The sequence below is a fragment of the Panthera uncia genome, chromosome B1 (genome assembly GCF_023721935.1).
Source record: "Panthera uncia isolate 11264 chromosome B1, Puncia_PCG_1.0, whole genome shotgun sequence".
In the NCBI taxonomy this organism is placed as follows: Eukaryota; Metazoa; Chordata; class Mammalia; order Carnivora; family Felidae; genus Panthera; species Panthera uncia.
In genome coordinates, this window is record NC_064811.1 from 183077618 (window position 1) to 183088129 (window position 10512).

Here is a 10512-nt window from a genome sequence, read left to right on the forward strand (position 1 = left end):
TTGTATCCTTCAGTATTTCTTTATATATACAGGTACGAAGATATGTTATTTCTCCATTTCTTAGTAAAAAATTGCATACTACAAAGATTGTTCTTTACCTTTCTCTTTTTTGCTTATAATGTATCCTGAAGGCTTCTTCCACAGCAATGTAGAAGCAGTTTGCATTCTTTTTATACAGAAGCGTGGTATTCCATTGTGTAGATATGCAACTGTTTATGCAGTAATTACTTTTGAGGTTAGGAAAATGCAAGCTGAAAGTTTCATGCCCTTTTTTTTTTTTTTAAAGATACAAGCTTTTAAATGAGATAAGAATATTTTAGGCCAAAGAAGAAAAAGAGTTTAAATCTAGTGTTCTCAGGTCTTCGATGGATGTTACAGCCATAAGTCAAGAGATGATAGTTTCATGCTCATATTGCAAAATATTATTGGTTCTGAACATACAAGGTAAGTACACACTATACATAACTATATATGGTTTATGTATCAGTATGACAGCTGCTATCTCTGAATATAAAGATAATTTTAAAAACTGGCCACAAAAGCATTTATTTAAAGGTTCTTTGAGATTACACTTGCCTCATAATACTCTATTATTGTCAATGACTTGTTATGTATGTTAATAGTTGTTTCTTCCTTTTAAGTAAGTAAACTCCTTCCCTTGTATTCCCTGTCTTTTGTAAAAATAGGACAGAGCTAAGGATGTTGGGGCTTTACAAATGAGTTTAGTCTGTTGTAGCAATACTTGTTCTTAGTGTTTTTAAAGCTATAATGTTATTTTCATGACATTCTTTTGCATTATCTGAACCACTAGTTCTCTCTGTTGAACAAGTAAATTAAAACCAATGATACCCACGTAATTCTCAAAGTGACTTGATGATATTCATCCATAGGCAGAGAAATTCAAGTCAGAAAAGGACCTTCTGGAATCTCTTATCATTTTACAGATAATTCAGTCGAGTGCAGAGAAGTTGAGCGAAGTTGTCCATGATTGTACAGATGAGCCAGGATTTGATTTCAGGAAAGTTGATTCTGACTGATCTTCTTGGTCCTACGAGACGCTGCTTTATCAATTAACAAGCCTGGTGTATGCAACGTACAATGTACAGAAAGAGATGAAGAAAAGAATCAGATCTCCTTTTGTAAGGATATCAAATATAAACTGAAAGTGTCAAAGTTAGCAGAAAGTTAACTTTAACGATAAATGACTTTTACATTTTCAAGGCATTTTGTTTAAAAAATTTTTTAATGTTTATTTATATTTGAGAGAGAGACAGAGCACGAGCAGGGGAAGGGGCAGAGAGAGACAGACAGAATCTGAAGCAGGCTCCAGGCTCTGAGCTGTCAGCACAGAGCCTAATGCAGGGCTTAAACCCACGAATGGTGAGATCATGACCTGAGCCAAAGTCGGAGACCCAACCGACTGAGCCACCCAGGGGCACCTTTCAAAGCATCTTAAAAGTAAATTATCAAGTTCGTAGCAATTGTTGTTATAACTTCGGTGTAATGTTTGGCACGTTCCTAGGACAAGGTCGAGTCTGTGTGTTTTCTGGGTGGTTTCAGAGCGGGTAAAGCCATAGAAGGAGCTAGGCAGCCAAGTCAGGCATCTTTAGCCTTTGGATCTGGTAACTGAAAAGCTACTTGTTGTTGTCCCAGAGGAAGTCATTTCTGGAGGAAGAAGGCTTAATGGATTCAGATGGGTAAAGTTATTCAATTAATAATTATTGGTCACTGGGCCACCTGTGTGGCTCAGTTGGTTAAGTGTCCTCCTTCAGCTCAGGTCATGGTCTCACAGGTATGTGGGTACGAGCCCTGCATCGGGCTCTGTGCTGACAGCTCAGAGCCTGGAACCTGCTTCCAATTCTGTGTCTCCCTCTCTTTCTGTCCCTTCCCTGCTCGTGCTCTGTCTCTCTGTCTCAAAAATAAATAAACATAAAAAAATTTTTAATAAAAAAATGATAATTACTGACCACCTACTACATGCTGTGGACTATTCTAGATTCTGAGGATATAGTGGTCCTATCTTCCTGGGGAGAAGGCATACTTTTATAGTATTGTAGAAAGTGATAGGTGCTATAAGAAGGATGACAAAGAGTGAATGGGGTTATAATTTAAAGCAGGTGGTTGGGAAAGGTGTTGCCGGTTGAACTATGTCTTGTCCCAAAACCGTGCACTAAAGTCCTAACCCCCACACCTCAAATGTGGCTTCGTTTGGATATAGGGTCCTTACACAGGTAACCAAGTTAGAATGAGGTTATTAGGGTGGGACCTAAGCTAATATGATTTACAAAAAGGGGAAATTTGGACACAGAGATACACACAGAGGGAAGATGATGTGAATATACAGGGAAATGTCATTTGAACGTGAAGATGGCCATCTCTAGGCCAAGGAGAGGGGCCTGGAACATAGTCTTCCCTCACAGCCCTCAAAGGAAACAACCCTGGTGACGCCTTGATATGGAACTTGTAGCCTCCACAACAGTGGGACAATAAATTCCTGCTGTTCAAGCCATACGTTTCGTGATACTTTGTTAAGGCAGCTGTAGTGAACTAATGGAGAAAGTCTCACCGGAAGGCAGTGTGTGAGTGAGGACTTGAAAGTGATGAGAAGGGTGGCTGAAGCTTTTGAGGGAACCGTGTTCCAGGCAGAGAGCAAAGAACTCAGGCCAGAAGCCGCCAGGTCTGTTGGCAGAACATCAGGAGGCTGTGTGGCTGGACCGAACGAGGAAGCCGAAGGAGAGCAGGAGCGGGTTGAGGTCAGGAGACGGAGGGCTCGGGGAGGTGCCTTATAAGCCACTGTCAGGACTTAGCTTTTACTACGAGCGAGATAAGAAGCTACTGGGGGTTTCTGAGCAGAGGAGAGATAGGATTTTTACTTCGCAAGATCATTTTGCTACAGTGTTGAGCCCAAAACCTGTGAGCGCTGGGGCAGGTGGAAGCAAGGCCGCCCTCTAGCCGGCGTTTGCCATCCTCGAAGCAAAGGTGGTGGACACTTGCCCTGGGTTAGCAAACTCGAGCAACGGCTACATTGCGGAAGTCTTCTGAAGGTAGAACAGGTAGAGTGGTCTGATGGCCCGGATGAGTGAGAGAAAGAAAGGAGATGAGAACAACTTGAGTTGTCATTGGTGACACTGACGACAGTGGCGGGGCAAAGGGACCGGAGCGAATTTAACGAGAGAATAGGAAAAGGATGTGATGCAATAAATACGAACATTTTCAAAGAATTTTGCTATGAAGAGGAGCAAGGAAGTGGGAAGACTGGAACAGGGGTGAATGGGGCTAAGAAATATTTTGGGGACAGGATAAAAACTTGCTTGCATAGTGATGGGAATGACCCGATAAAGAGGGAAATTGCTGGGGTTGGTGCTCTGGTAAAGTACAGAGGGAAGAACTGAGGGAGTGATGACCTTGAGCACAAGGAAAATGCTGATCACTGGGAAGGGCTGGAGGAGGAGCAGTGTCTGCAGGGGGGACATAATTCTCCAGCCAGAGAGCAAATGAACTTTACTTCCAGCTCCATTTAGAAAAGTCTCAAGAAAGAATTTTAAATTGGCCTCGCTTGGGTCACAGGTCCACCCTTGGCCAGTGGTGTCCCGGAGGGTAAGATACTGAAATTGGCAATATTTACCAGGACTACGTTTCTTTTGAAAAACTTAAACGTTGAAACCATTAAAAAAGAAAAGAAAAAAAAAAAAAAAAGTCAAATTAAAGCAGGCCAAAGTAACAGAACACGCAATAGCTTATTTATTCATTCATTCATTCATTCATTCATTGTGAGAGACTGAAGGAAGGGGCATAGAGAGACGAAGAGAGAGAGAATATGCATGGGGCCTTGAACTCATGAACTGTGAGATCATGACCTGAGCAGAAATCAAGAATCAGATGCTTAACTGACTGAGCCACCCAGGCACACAAAAGAGCATCTTTTTTAAGAAAATATTTAAAATAATATAGCTTGTAGTACTGTAACAATAATGTAAAAATAGTGTGTATATAAAACTGGTAACAATGCATCATTATGTTGCTTGGGAGTTTGGGGACAGGAAAGAGAGAAAGAAGCGAGCCAACATACCAAGAACAGTAAAAACCCTGAATATAAAATTCATAAACCCTAAGTGTTCCTTGAATTTCTTTTTTTTATTCTTTTCTCATTGACACACTGCTGTACTCTCTTACTTTTAAATTGGTAGAGTTCATCACTGGAGACATACTCTGAAAGGTGGCTCCTTTTAGATTATGGAAGCAGTAGGTTCAGAAGAAGGATTTTTATAAAATAGGCAGTTGTAGCTTGTTTCAAATATGTATCACTTAAGTGAAGCAGAGAGTTGAATAGAATTGCTCAGTGGATATTCTGGGGGAAAAAAATGGTCAGGCTAGGTTATTATCCATCTTCACCAAAGAACTGGGGTTCTAACTCCAATGCATAATTATTCAACTTCCCAGTTCACTTGAATATATATACACACAGCTTTAGTGATCAGCTTCTAGATAAGAGAGGGACAAATTGGAAGAGATAGAAAATCAAAGTGGATGTCTATTAATGCAATTCACAATTCAAACACCTAGAGTAAAACTAGATAGATGGAGGTGGGAAAGAAGAAAAGTTAACAAAAGATTCCAGCTCCTTGACCTAGAACAGAAATCTCAGTATTCATCAAATGCAAGGAGTTATATTACAGGAATCCCTGGACGTATTTTTAATTGCCTTTTCAGCATAAGCCTTAAATTTGAGTCTAACCTTGATTCTAGTTTAACTAACTGGTTAACTTGGAGAAAACCACTTACCATCTTTGAGCCTTATTGAATAAATTTCAAAAATTGTAAACTGATGTGAAACATTAATCACTACTTATAATGAATGATACTCTACTATATATAGTTATAAGCTATATGATATATGCATAATATGCATATATTTGGTGTGCATTATATATATCCTGTATGTATTACATATATGTGATATGAGCTGGGAATATTTTATTTTATTTTATTTTTTAATGTTTTTTTTTTTTTATTTATTTTTGAGACAGAGAAAGACAGAGCATGAGCAGGGGAGGGGCAGAAAGAGAGTGAGACCCAGAATCTGAAGCAGGCTCTAGGCTCTGAGCTGTCAACACAGAGCCCAACGCAGGGCTCGAACTCACAAACCGCGAGATCATGACCTGAGCCAAAGTCGGACGCTTTACCGACTGAGCCACCCAGGCGCCCCCATTTTATTTTATTTTATTTTATTTTATTTTATTTCATTTCATTTCATTTCATTTCATTTTGTTTTATTTTGACTCTGTGTATCGCTTATTAACTGCACAGCCTTCAGCATCATGCCTAGCCTCTCTAAGCTCATGTTTCTTCATTCATATCTTTGCTGAGTTGTTTTGAGGGTCACATGGAATTTTCTATAGCTTCTGCCACATGTGGGAACCTAAAACTATAAATTATTAATATAATTATTTTTATCTGTTTTCATAATTCTTTTTTAAAATAATGTTTATTTATCTTGAGAAAGACAGAACTGTGGAGGGGCAGAGAGAGGGGGAGAAAAAGAATCCCCACCAGGACAGTGCAGAGATCAACTCAGCCTTGATCCCACAAACCGTAAGATCGTGACCTGAACCGAAACCAGAAGTCAGATACCTAACCATCTGAGCCACCCAGTTACCCCTTTATCTATCTTCATATTCTTTGGCTTTAATGTTATCACACATTTTGAAGATCCATAATCATCTCCACCTTCCATTTCTCATTTTTAGTTCTAAAACCAAAAGAGGAAGGATACATATGCGTTTCTACTATTGTGTATTGTTATCACTATACTTCTAGCACCGGATGCAACAGAGGTTGAGCTTATTGGAAAAAATTGTGACTCAGAAGTAGAAGTGAGTCCTATCAAGTACTTTTCAGAGACGTGTCCTATGAGAATTATTGGTTACACTTCTATTTTTTTTTTTTTTAATTTTTTTTTCAACGTTTTTTATTTATTTTTGGGACAGAGAGAGACAGAGCATGAACGGGGGAGGGGCAGAGAGAGAGGGAGACACAGAATCGGAAACAGGCTCCAGGCTCCGAGCCATCAGCCCAGAGCCTGACGCGAGCCATCAGCCCAGAGCCTGACGCGGGGCTCAAACTCACGGACCGCGAGATCGTGACCTGGCTGAAGTCGGACGCTTAACCAACTGCGCCACCCAGGCGCCCCTTGGTTACACTTCTAGAGCAGATCACTAGGCTTGCAGGAGCATGCTCTTAGAACATCAGTGATTTTTCTAAGCAGATCAGGATCTCCTATTAATTGTGAAAGAGACCACTTTTAACTCTGCTTCCCATCACTTCTGGCAGAAAAATGTGGAAGGGCTCGGTGATCCCATTTTAGGTTCCTTTAAAACTTGAATGATGTTGGCAGAATTATGGAAATTGGATTAGTAAGCAACTGCCAAACTCATGATTATGCATTTAAATAAATAATAATAGATTTAAAACAAATATAAATATTTCCATATATAATTCAAGTATCTTATTTTGATGTAATTTCAGTATAACACTGTGTGTTCATACTTGAATGTAATTTCCATTGCATTTTTGTGTAACTTCTTTAGCATCCGTATTGTTATGTAATTGACACACAATGAAATTAACCATTTGAAGTGTTCAATTCAATGGTTTTTCATGTATTCACAGACTTGTACAAGCATCACCACAATCTAAGTTTTTGGAATATTTTTATCAACTCAAAAATAAACCCCACATGCATTAACATTTGCTCTATAATCCTTCCTCCCTCACATACCTCAGCCTAATGCCCTAGGCTAATATACTTTCTGTCTTTATTGATTCACCTGTTCTGAACTTCTTTTAAAAATGGCATCGTGTAATATGTGGCCTTTTGTAACTGTCTTCTTTCACTTAACATAATGTTTTCAAGGTCCATCCATATTGTAGCATGTATTGGTACTTTATTCCTTTTTATTATCAAATAACATTTTATTATATAGGTACACCACATCTTAATTATCTATTCATTGAAGGACATGTGTGATATTTCCATTTTTTTTCCTATTTTGGATGATGCTACTATGAATATTCATGTACAATTTTTGTGTGGGTATATATTTTTCTTTCTCTTGGGTTCACACCTAGAATGGAAATGCTGAGTCAAATGGTAACTGCTTAACATCTTGAGGAACTGATAAAATATTTCCACAGTGGCTGTGCCACTGCTATATTCTTACTAGCAATGAGTGAGAATTCTAACTTTTCCACGTTATTGTCAACACTTGTTACTGTCTATCTCTTTGATTATAACCATCATAGTGGGTACAAATTAGTGTCTCATGTGGTTTTAAGTTGCATTTTCCTAATAATTACTGATGTTGAACATGTCTTTCCGTGTTTATTGCCCATTTCTATGTTTTCTTTGGAGGGATGTCTACTCAGCTTCTTTTCTCATTTTTAAATTGAATTGTCCTTTTATTATCGAGTTGTAAGGAATATTTACATATTATAGATGTATAAAAGTCCATTATCAGATATGTGATTTTCAAATATTTTCTCTGATTCTCTGGGTTGTCTTTTAACTTTCCTATTGGCATCAATTGCAGCATAAAGGCTTTAATTTTAATGTCGTTGAATTTATCTTTTTTGCTGAAGAGCACTTTTTTTGGGTGTTATATCTAAGAAACCACTGTCTAAACCAAGGCACACAAATTTACAACCATGTTTTCTTCTAAGCCTTTTATACTTTTGCTCTTATGCTTATGTCTGTAACATATTTTGTGTTGATTTTTGTGAAAAATGTGAGGTGGATGGTCCATCCAAATTTATTCTTTTGCATGCAGATATTCAGTTGTCTGAGGGCCATCTGTTGAAAATTATTCTTTACCCATTGAATAGTCTTGACACCCTTGTTAGAAATCAACTGACTATAAAGGTATGGGTTCTTTCTCTCTTTTTTTAATGTTTATTTATTTATTTTGAGAGAGAGCAGGGGGAGGGCATAGAGAGAGGGAGAGAGAGAATCCCAAGCAGGCTCTGCACCCTCAGCACAGAGCCTAATGCAGAGCTCAGACTCATGAACCATGAGATCATGACCTGAGCCAAAATCAAGTGTCAGACATTTAACCGACTGAGCCACCCAGGTGCCCCTGTATGGGTTATTTCTCAACTGTCAATTCTATTCAGTTGATCTATAAATTTATCGTTATGCCAGGATTTCACAGTCTGGATTACTATATCTTTGTAGTAAGATTTGAATTTGAGATTTGGTCTTATTTTTGAAGGTTATTTTGGCATCCTAGATTTCTATACAGATTTTTGAATTAACTTGTCAATTTCTGCTAAAAGTCTTGAGGCCTTCCTGTGATTCATTGTGGCCCTTCCTCCCGCAATGGTCACCTCTGCCTGCTCAGGCTGCCTCTGTCGCTTGGACTGCTCTGGAGAAAACATGGTGTCTGCCCTCAATTTGTGAACAGTGCTAGCTCTCAGCTCAAAGGCAAATAATTCAACTTTGTGAATTGATCAACAAGAATAAGGAACTTTTTGCAAGTAACTTATCATATCTGGGCACTATGTTTGGAGCTTCTGATGTATTGGAACACTTCTTGGGTGTCCTTGCTGTTTTGTTGCAAGGTTTTCTATGCCCAGCATTCCTGGTTCCCAAATATGATTATTCCAGGTATAGCTTTTCATTAGTACTTATAATGGGGAACATATTCAATATGCAACAAATAACTTTGCTGGGCTTTGCCATCAGTTAACAAATGCACTTGTGGAAAGCAAACAGCCCCTGGGAGGAATTGGCATCCTTAATGTAGCAATAGACAAGCTTCAGATGAATGCAAACTAACTGACTTCCATACCTGCTAATCTTTGCCAGCTTTGCTTGCAGGCAAAATGCTTTAAGTGTGCCCTTCCATATCTTGACATAGATATGATAGGTAGCTGTAAAGAGAATAGAGCTCTATTCATCTTGAGTTTTGTCTTATGGGTGTTTTATGATGCTGTGACAATTTGGAGGCCCTGTGGGCCTGGGGAGGGGTTAGCTAATTCCTAGAGACAGCTAACAACTTGCCTGTGAGCATGCATTTGACATGCAAATTAATCAGTCCCTTCAGATACTCCTCTGCCTGTCTCATTGTCAGACTCCTGCCATTGGGAACATTATCCCCCCCACCCTAAATCACCCCAGATCCAGGCATGGGACAACTACGGACCACCACTATAACCCAGAGCATACCAAAATTATTCAAACATCCATTCCTAAACTTGCTTAGTTTGCCTGCTTTACCTTGCCTGTTTCTTCCCTCAAAAACCAGAATAAAGGCTTTGAGCCACACTTTGCCCTGGTTCCTTCTGCCCCCTGATTGACCATAGTGCTTCCTCATGTGGTCCTATGTGGAGTGCTGTGCCCTCTCCTCTTGGGAAGTATAAACGACAATATTTTCAATGGCAATTATCCCCTGATCTATTGGCCTCTCTATATCTGAAAATCCTAGGCACATTTTAGAACAGGAGGCTATGATGCAAAGCACTTTTTATGATACTGTTATATGGAAGAATTATCTGGGCCAGGCTGACGAGCACTTTACTTTTTTGAGCAGGCTAAACCCAGGCCTGCTGTGGTGATCAGTCATATCATGTTGGAGTCATGTATAATAAGTGCATTCTAGCTTCTCTGATGCTACTTAGCAAAGTACAGTAGCTACCAAAATATAACGTCTCAGATTATGAGTAGATTCATTAAGTCCCTTAGCAGTGTTTACCATGAGTTACCACGAATTTATTCAACCAACAATCTTTCAAGACTTTCAAACCTGGTACATTAATTACAGTGAAATTTTTGCTTAGGATAACATCATGCGACTGGAGAAGCAAAACTTGTTATCTCTTTAAAAGAATACTGAAAGGCTTGCAAAGACTTTTTAAACATTATTGTCATGAAATTTGGCAAGGTGTGCGCAATTACCTGGACCTCAAGAGACAGAAAAACACATACTACACATGACAGAAGATGGTGAGATTTTTGCAAGCATGTTATGATCAGTTTTTCTAATGACTACTCCAGAATATAATATATAATCCAGCCATGCTTCATAACATTGATCCGGAAATGTTGAAATAAAGAGAGCTTGATGAGTGACCGAAAGCCATGGATCAAGAGGCTGTGGTGAATCCCCAATCTGCATAAAAGAGAATGGGATCACAAGGTGAATCAGTAAACAAACCATATAGTTGCTCTTGAAACTAACATGCATCCTGAGTTAAATAAAGGTGAAACCAACCATCGCCTTGGCCAGAGGCAAATGTTACACGGTGGCAAGGGAGGACCAAGACTGTCTCACCTGGATATTAGAGAATTAAATTTTTTTTTTTTTTGACAAATCCTGGCGATACCTCCTAGCTGCAGTACCTTTAACTGCTTGCCCCGTTGCTGAACACAAACCTCTGCTTGACACAGGCTCCTGCTGGACGTGAGAGACTCCATGTTCCTCTCTACAAATACAGCACAAGTTTATTCCTTTGCAG

At 39.2% G+C, this 10512-nt stretch overlaps 1 pseudogene; it reads left to right on the plus strand.

Annotated features, from left to right (window-relative positions):
* The first annotated feature begins 8540 nt into the window (after positions 1-8540).
* LOC125924025 (COP9 signalosome complex subunit 3-like) lies at positions 8541-10228 on the plus strand (annotated as a pseudogene).
* The last annotated feature ends 284 nt before the right edge of the window (positions 10229-10512 follow it).